This window comes from Dromiciops gliroides, chromosome 3 (genome assembly GCF_019393635.1).
Source record: "Dromiciops gliroides isolate mDroGli1 chromosome 3, mDroGli1.pri, whole genome shotgun sequence".
Taxonomy (NCBI): domain Eukaryota; kingdom Metazoa; phylum Chordata; class Mammalia; order Microbiotheria; family Microbiotheriidae; genus Dromiciops; species Dromiciops gliroides.
The window spans coordinates 395,436,743-395,445,058 of record NC_057863.1 but is presented as its reverse complement, the minus strand read 5'-3'; positions in this window follow the sequence as shown (position 1 = coordinate 395,445,058).

Genomic DNA, 8,316 nt, shown 5'->3' with positions numbered 1-8,316 from the left:
GTGGAATGGGACTCTTTCCAATATTATGTTCACTGATTCATATTTTATCTCCTTTTTGCCATTGCCTGACTCTTTACTCAGGAGGCCTTCCAGGTAGCTTTAGAGATTCTTGCTCTAATTGCCCCCTCTCTTCCCCTCCATAAGCTGCCCCCACAAATTATTCTCCAAGTAAAAGCCAGAATACAATTGGTAAACTCACCAATGACCAGGTCAAGCTAGACTAGATAAAATCAATTTTCTAGCAAATTCACTAGGTTCTAGTCATCCTATCTCATGAGGATGTATTGTTTGAAAGATATTTTTAACAACTAGGTATTTCTTTTACTGTCATTCAGCATATTTTGGAAGATTTTCTCTAATAGTTAAGATATGTTTAATGAAACCAAAATTACTTCAGTACTGGCTTCTTTAAAACAGAGAAATAATTTTGTTGCCTTCTCTTTATATCCATTAAATTGATAGATGAAACACACACACACACACACACACACACACACACACACACATACACACACACATATATTTGATGATGTAGTTTAGAATAGAATACTTTGAGTCAGGAAGTCCAGAGTTTAAATCCCACTTTCAGCACTTACTAGGTATGTAATTCTGGACAATCATTTAATCTGTTTGTAACTCAGTTTCCTATAAAATAAGGATAACAATAGCACCCAACTTATAGTTTTTTAATGAGGAACAGATGAGATAATATTTGCAAAGCATTTTGAATGCCTTAAAGAGTTATATGAATGATATCATTGTATTGATGATCAGACATCTGATGACAAGGATTAAATCTGAGCTAATATGTCTTCATCTTTGTGTTTTGTGTCACCCTTGCTGACATTACATCCTCACATCCCTCGATGAACATCATAACTAATGATTAGACAGACTTATAATGGATCAGTATTTTCTTTAAGCTTGATGGACAACTGACTTAGAATTAGATTACATTTAGTCAGAGTGACCTAACTTTACTCCTCCCCTTTCCCAATCAGTTAATTCATATCCTCTGAACAATTTTCTGTCCTGTATTAAAACTTCATAACTTCCCTATTGCTTTCAGGATAAAACCATCAATTCAAGACTTTCCTGATCACATAATTATCTTTCCAATCTAATTACCCTACTTCGAAATAATATATGAGCCCTCTACACTCATTGAATTGTTCCACTCATGTTCCCATATTTTGTAATTAGCTCTTTTCCAGATCAATATATTTTTTCACAGCATTCCTCCTACATGAATTGCTTCATCAAATCCAAACCTGATCCATACATTTAGCTAATTTCTACTAGTCACTGAAGCCTTACGCAACTCAATTTACATCTCTTGCATTAAGCTATATTTGATCATCCTGGTGATTGTAGGAGGTCATTCCTTTTTCCTCTAAAGTCATTATAATTCATATCTATGATATCAATATGATATGGTATCTATGTCAGTATTTAAGAATTTATTAGGTAATGGCTTGAGGATCATAATATGCATACATATACATATACAGTGTAAGAAATAGGAATGAAATGACTAATATGGAAATGTTTTGCAAGACTACACATGTATAACTTACAGTGAATTGCTTGCCTTCTCAAAGGGGTCGGAGAGGGAAAAAGAAAGAATTTGGAATTCAAAGTTTAAAAGATGGATATTAAAATGTTTTGGGGGTCTTTTTTCAGCTGGGCAATGATGGTTAACTGACTTGCCCAGGGTCACACAGCTAGTGAGTGTCACGTGTCAGAGGCCAAATTTGAACTTAGGTCTTCCTGAATCCAGGGCCAGGTGCTCTATCCACTATGCCACCTAGCTGCTTCCTATTAAAATGGATTTTGCATGTATTTGGAGAAAATACAATACTAAATTAAATTAAATATAAAAAATAAATATATATAATATATTTACATATAAATATATAAATATAAATATAAATAAATATAAATATAAAATATAAATATAAAAAATACAAAAATTTTTTTTAGAAAATAGGAATGGAAGTGTTATGTCTTTGTGAAAGTTCCTGAATAGAGTACCCAAGTTAGAAAAAAATCAAACAAGTTTCTTGAGTTCCAGAAGATCTTCTAAAGAAATATGACAGGGGCAGCTAGGTGGCACAGTTGATAGAGCACCGGCCCTGGAGTCAGGATACCTGAGTTCAAATCTGGCCTCAGACACTTAACACTTACTAGCTGTGTGACCCTGGGCAAGTCACTTAACCCCAATTGCCTCACTAAAAAAAAAAAAAAAAAAGAAATATGACAAGCTGAAATTTAGTAATATAAGAAACTTTAATCCTTTGTTGTAGTTGTCAAACCTCATAGAAGACAAAGAAAAGTTGTAGTGTTTACTGCAGAATTTTGAAAAAGATTCCAAATGAAGTCAGGGCTTTAGCTAGGATCCATGACTTTAACCTATCTTCAATTACTTCCAGTCATTTTATTCATGTACCAGAAGAGAAGCAAGAGCATCTTGATAATGTAGCTAGCAGTTCTAATTTGAACTGTTTTGTGACTTGTTTTGATAAAAATACTGAAACAGTTAATTCGTTTCAATTCAATTCAATACAAGAAATGTGGTACAGTGTAAAGAACTTTTACTCTAGAGCCATAGAAAGGATGTTTAAATACCACCTCTTGAGTATTTACCTATATGACAAACTTTTTCTCTGGGCCTCAAGTGCCTTCTCTGTAAAATGAAGCAATTGGACTAGTGCTTCTTGGATTCCTTCTAGCTTTAGATTTTTTATGATTTTAATCAACAAATATTTATTTACTACCTACTATGTGCCAGACACTGCCCTATGCATTGTTTTGTTTGTTTGTTTGTTTTTTTGGCAAGGCAATGGGGGTGTTAAGTGACTTGCCCAGGGTCACACAGGTAGTAAGTGTCAAGTGTCTGAGGCCAGATTTGAACTCAGGTATTCCTGAATCCAGGGCTGGTGCTTTATCCACTGCTCCACCTAGCTGCTCCCCCTATGCATTGTTGATGCAAATACAGAAAAAGAAAGATAGTCCCCACCCTTAAGAAATTTACAATGTAATGGGGAAGAAAATACCCTGAAGGAAGCTGAAAAGAGGTAGATGTCAAAGGGTTTAGGAATTTAGGCAAAATGTCTGAGGAGTTTAACTGAAGCAAAGCATCTGATGGGAAATGAGGAGTTGGCTGGAAATTCTAAGACTTCAGTAAAGGGAGGCTTTAGGATGCATTTTTTTACTGTGTACTTTCACCCTCCAAATACAGGGGGAAGGCAACTGAGGATATTGAGAAGGTGATGAGTATCTAAGCTGAAGCATTTTCCATGATTATGAGATTGTTAGTTAATAAACTCATCCTGGGTGGAGTATGAAGTTCAAGGAGGAGCTGATAGAATTTATTAAGCTGCCTTTATGTGCCATAAACATGCTTCTTTTAGGGAAGAGGACCAAAAATAAAAGTACAAAAATAAAATGGTCCCTGGGGCAGCTAGGTGGCACAGTGGATAAAGCACTGGCCCTGGATTCAGTAGGACCTGCGTTCAAATCTGTCCTCAGACACTTGACACTTACTAGCTATGTGACCCTGGGCAAATCACTTAACCCTCATTGCCCCCCCCCCCCAAATGGTCCCTACCTTCAAGGTATTTAAAATAATGACAATAGCAGATAACATTTATATAGCTCTTTAAAGTTTGTAAAGTGTAAAACATTTATTATCTCATTGATCTCTACAAAAAAGCTCTCTGAGGTAGGTTTTATCATTCCTCCCATCTTACAGATGATGTAGGCTCAGAGTTTAAATAACTTGCCTAGGTTCACATATCTAGTAAGTGTCTGAAGTAAGATTTGTATTAATATCTTCCTGACTTCATCTAGCACTTCTAATTACTGTGTCACCTAGGTGCCTCCATTCCTCTTAATCTTTGTTACTGCCTCCTAATGTTATCTCTCGTTTATCCTGTATATATCATTTGTACATAATTGTCTGCATAGTTTCTCTCTTCTTATATTATGAGCTTCCTCACGAGCGGGACACTTTCCCCTTTTTTTGTATCCCCTGAACTTAGTACAGTGTGTGGCATATAATTGGTGCTTAATTAATGCTCTTTGACTGACATTCAGTTGGAGGGGACATACAAATCAGTAAATGCATTTGGAGGAAGGAGTCATATACAGATAAGATACATACAATTCAATGTGGAATTTTCTAGACAGCATCCAGCCCATTATTTACAGCATTCATGAGACATTTATTTACTATATTTATTGAGTTCCTACCCGTGTTGCTTTCCATTTTCTGACACTCTCATGAACTTCATGTTCCAGGAAACCTCATCATCAAGCAACATTACACCATCTCTGACATTCACTTGTCTTCAGTACTCCCTGCCCTTAGGGCCCATCCATACCTCTGATTGCATAAGGTGGAAGAGAATGAAGAGATCCTCTGAGAAATTCCATTCAAAGAGATATCCTGTCCAGCTGTCTCTTAATTTCCTACTTAGTTTCACTGCTCTGGACATCATCTCAACCCAAAGCTGGGCACCCTGTCCCTCTTCTTCACCCCTCTTAACATCTTTCTTTTATGTATTATCTTCTATTAGATTCTAAGTCCCTCGATGCATTTCTTTTTATCATTAACACTTACCACAGGGCTTAACAAATGTTTATTTTTTTACTCACTTCCACTAATAACCTCTCCCTATGCATTTTTTTGTGTTCTGTAGGTGATCCTAGATTCTCTAAGAATGTCCCAGCTTGGAAAAAACCCTAATTGGTCTTATCAAGCTAAAAGGTCTTATGATGAATTTTGTGTCCGGAATGTAAAGAAATGCCTGTATAATTTCAGAGATACTCATTTGAACACATTGGCTACAGGTTGATAATATTTTTGAGTCAAAGCAACTCATGAAAAGTCTACTAAGATGGAAGGCATACCAACATCAAGAAATCATAAATCCATGAAATACTGAAGTACTGGGTATGGTGACTTTCTTCTCCCTTTTTGAATCCACAAAAGGAAACAATATATAGGACATAGATGGAAGTATTAAAAGCAAGAATAAAAATATAATTATATTCTATGTAAAACCATGTAATATGCAATCTGTAGTTTGGGTCATGACACCGAAAGAAATATATCAGGAGGAAGACTACTAAAATAATAAGAGGCATTAAGAGTAGAATTTCTTATGTAAGGATCACTTAAGAGGATAAGAACTCTTTGATCTTAAAAAGAAAAAAAGAGGTTGAAAGGGCACATGGAGAAAAACTGAGATCAGAAACAAAATAAACATGATACACAGGAGCTTCTTCATGCTTCTTCATTATTGTGCAACACATTGGGGCAAAAGGACCAAGTTTTAGATCAATAAAAAGAAAGTCTTCATATAGGAAGTAATAAACTCTTAGAACACGTTAGACTTTAAAAGACTTGGAAAGATTGATCTATTGTATAGACATAAGTGGTTACCAAGAAAAAAATTAATTATGCCTACTTTTCATATATATAAGGTGGGATATAGGGAAAAGTCATATCATTTTATGGGGGCCCCATTGGCATCTGAATACTAAGCCAGAGATTTTAACTAATGTGGCATTAGAGGCATCTGGTACCTTGAGAGTGAGTAGTTTTCCTAATCTATAAAATGCTAAGTTTGACTAAAATCTCCTCTATTCAGTTTAAGAAATAAGAGGATCTATCATTCTATAATTCTGTAATATCCTGTATTACATTTTTTACAAACATAAGCATTGTAATTAATATGATTGTTTGTAATAGTCCACAATTAAATTTCATTAACAATAATATAGTAACTTGAGTAATGTGACAAGGATAAAGACCTAAAAACATAAGTTAAAATCTAATTATGATCAACTTAAAATGCCAAAGGAGTTTATATTTTGTTCACCAGGAGGCTACTAATAACCATCAATTAAAGGAATAACATGGGATCACCTGTGTTTAAAAAAGATTCTTTTGGTGATTATATCGATAATGGGGTTAGATGGGGAGAGAGTAGAGGGAAAATTATAATTTTGGAAGATATCACAATAGTCTAGGTAAAAATGACAAGTTTTTTTTTTTTAATAAGAGTAGTAACTATGTGAATGGAGAAAATGGAATAAGTGTAAATAATGTTGGTGGCATCAAAAAGTTAGGTGCTGCTAGGTAGAGTACTAGATAGTGTACTGGTACCGCCATTAAGAAAACTCATCTTCCTGAGTTTAAATCTGGCTTTAGATACTAGCTGTGTGACCCTGGACAAGTCACTTAACCTTATTTGACTCAGTTTCTTTATATGTAAAATGAATTGGAGAAAGAAATGGCGAACCATTCCAGTATCTTTGCCAAGAAAACAAAAAAGGGGATAATAAAGAATTGGACATAACTGAAATGACTGAACGACAGCAACATCAATACAGACTGGATATGAGACTCTATGGAGAGGGAAAAATTCAAACTGCAAAGTTGATGATTTAGAAGAACGTGATGTCTTTGAGAAAAACAGGCAAATTAGTAAGAGGAACAGGTTTAGGGGGAAATTATTAGTTCTATTTGATATTATATTACTTTGAGATGTCTCTGGAATAACCTAGTGAAGATATTCAGTAGAGAGTTGGTGATCAGAATTTAGTAGAAATGTGAAGGCTGAATATTTTTGTGTGTATGCATGTATATATATGGATGTGTGTGTATGTATACATATACACACATATATGTTAGTACTCTACACAGAAGTGGTCATTGAAAACTGAGAACTAATCAAAACCATTAGAGAGAGTATAGAAAGACTCCTCTTTGGGAAAGGGGCCAAGACAGAGCCCCAAGGTACATTCACAGTTAAAAATTGGGACAAAAATATTAAATTCTAGGGACTACAACAAAGTAGCAATAAAGACAGGAGAACAAGGAGAGACCACTATTACAGAAATAGGGAGGAGAGCTTTTCGTGAAGAGGAGGTGGCCAACAAATGATGCAAAAGGTTCAAGGAAGATGGTGACTGATAACCATTATTTTTATTTAGAAATTAAGAGACCATTTATGACCCTTGATAGAACAATTTTAATCTACTGATGGGGTTAGAAGGCTGAGAGCAAGGAGTTGAAAAATCAGTGGAATGAGAAGAAATAAAAGCTACAAGTTGTGGTTTTCTTTTCTATTTTTTTTCCCTAAGAGCTTTGGTATAGGAGAAATGATACATGACAACAGCTTGAATGAATGGTGGAATCAAATGAAGAGAAGAGTTGTTGTTTTTAGTTTGATTTGTTTTAAAGGAGGAAGTACCCTGGACTCATTTGTAGGAAGGACCAAAAAGTGAATTAAATGAGAGTAAAGATTAAATAAAGTAAATGGCCCTGAAGGCAATCTCTCAGAAATAATGGGGAGGAGCTAACACTGTCAATGAAAAGAGCTACCTTATTACAAGATACTGGAAGAGAGGACAAGAAAATAAGGAATGATGTTAAGGGGTTTGGATGGAAGGAAAGAGATATTATGATGGATTGCTTCTTATTAAAATTTTGTCTGAAATGTTGGAAAGTGGGATCTTCAATTGTTTTTCTTCCTTGCCCAGTGCATTTTTAATATTGCAATGCAGTGTAGATCCCTAAGCATTCATCCAATATCAGTTTTATGCCCCAAGTTAGTAGAAAAGTTTGATTAACAAAAGTATACTTTATTTTTTTAGAAAACAACTTATTCTTTTATTTGCTGCCTTTAACTTTTTTGTTTTGTTTTGTTTTGTTTTTATGGGGCAATGGGGTTAAGTGACTTGCCCAGGGTCACACAGCTAGTAAGTGTCAAGTTTCTGAGGCCAGATTTGAACTCAGGAACTCCTGAATCCAGGGCCGGTGCTTTATCCACTGTGCCACCTAGCTGCCCCTGCCTTTAACTTTTTGAGTAGTTTCCTTTGAATGACCAACCCCTATATTTCCTGATATGTATGTATGTATACATACATACATATACATATATATATATTTATCATACACACATATGTATGTGCATGTATGTGTATGTATTTATGTATATATACATATGTACACACATTCTTACACACATGCATAAACATATATAAATATACATATACACATACACACATATTTTTCCTACATAATATGACCTTGAATTTTGAGTGGTCAATGTTTAGAAACAAAAAGGACTGATGTATTCAGCATTAGTTGATGTTTAATTTAGAGAGGTCAATGACTAGGAATATTTTGGATGTTTTAATTTTTGAATAACATGAAGGATCTTTCATTTAGAGGAATGTGTGGTTAATCATACCTGGGGTGTTCCTTCCTTGTCTTACTGAAATACAATCAATATTCTTACC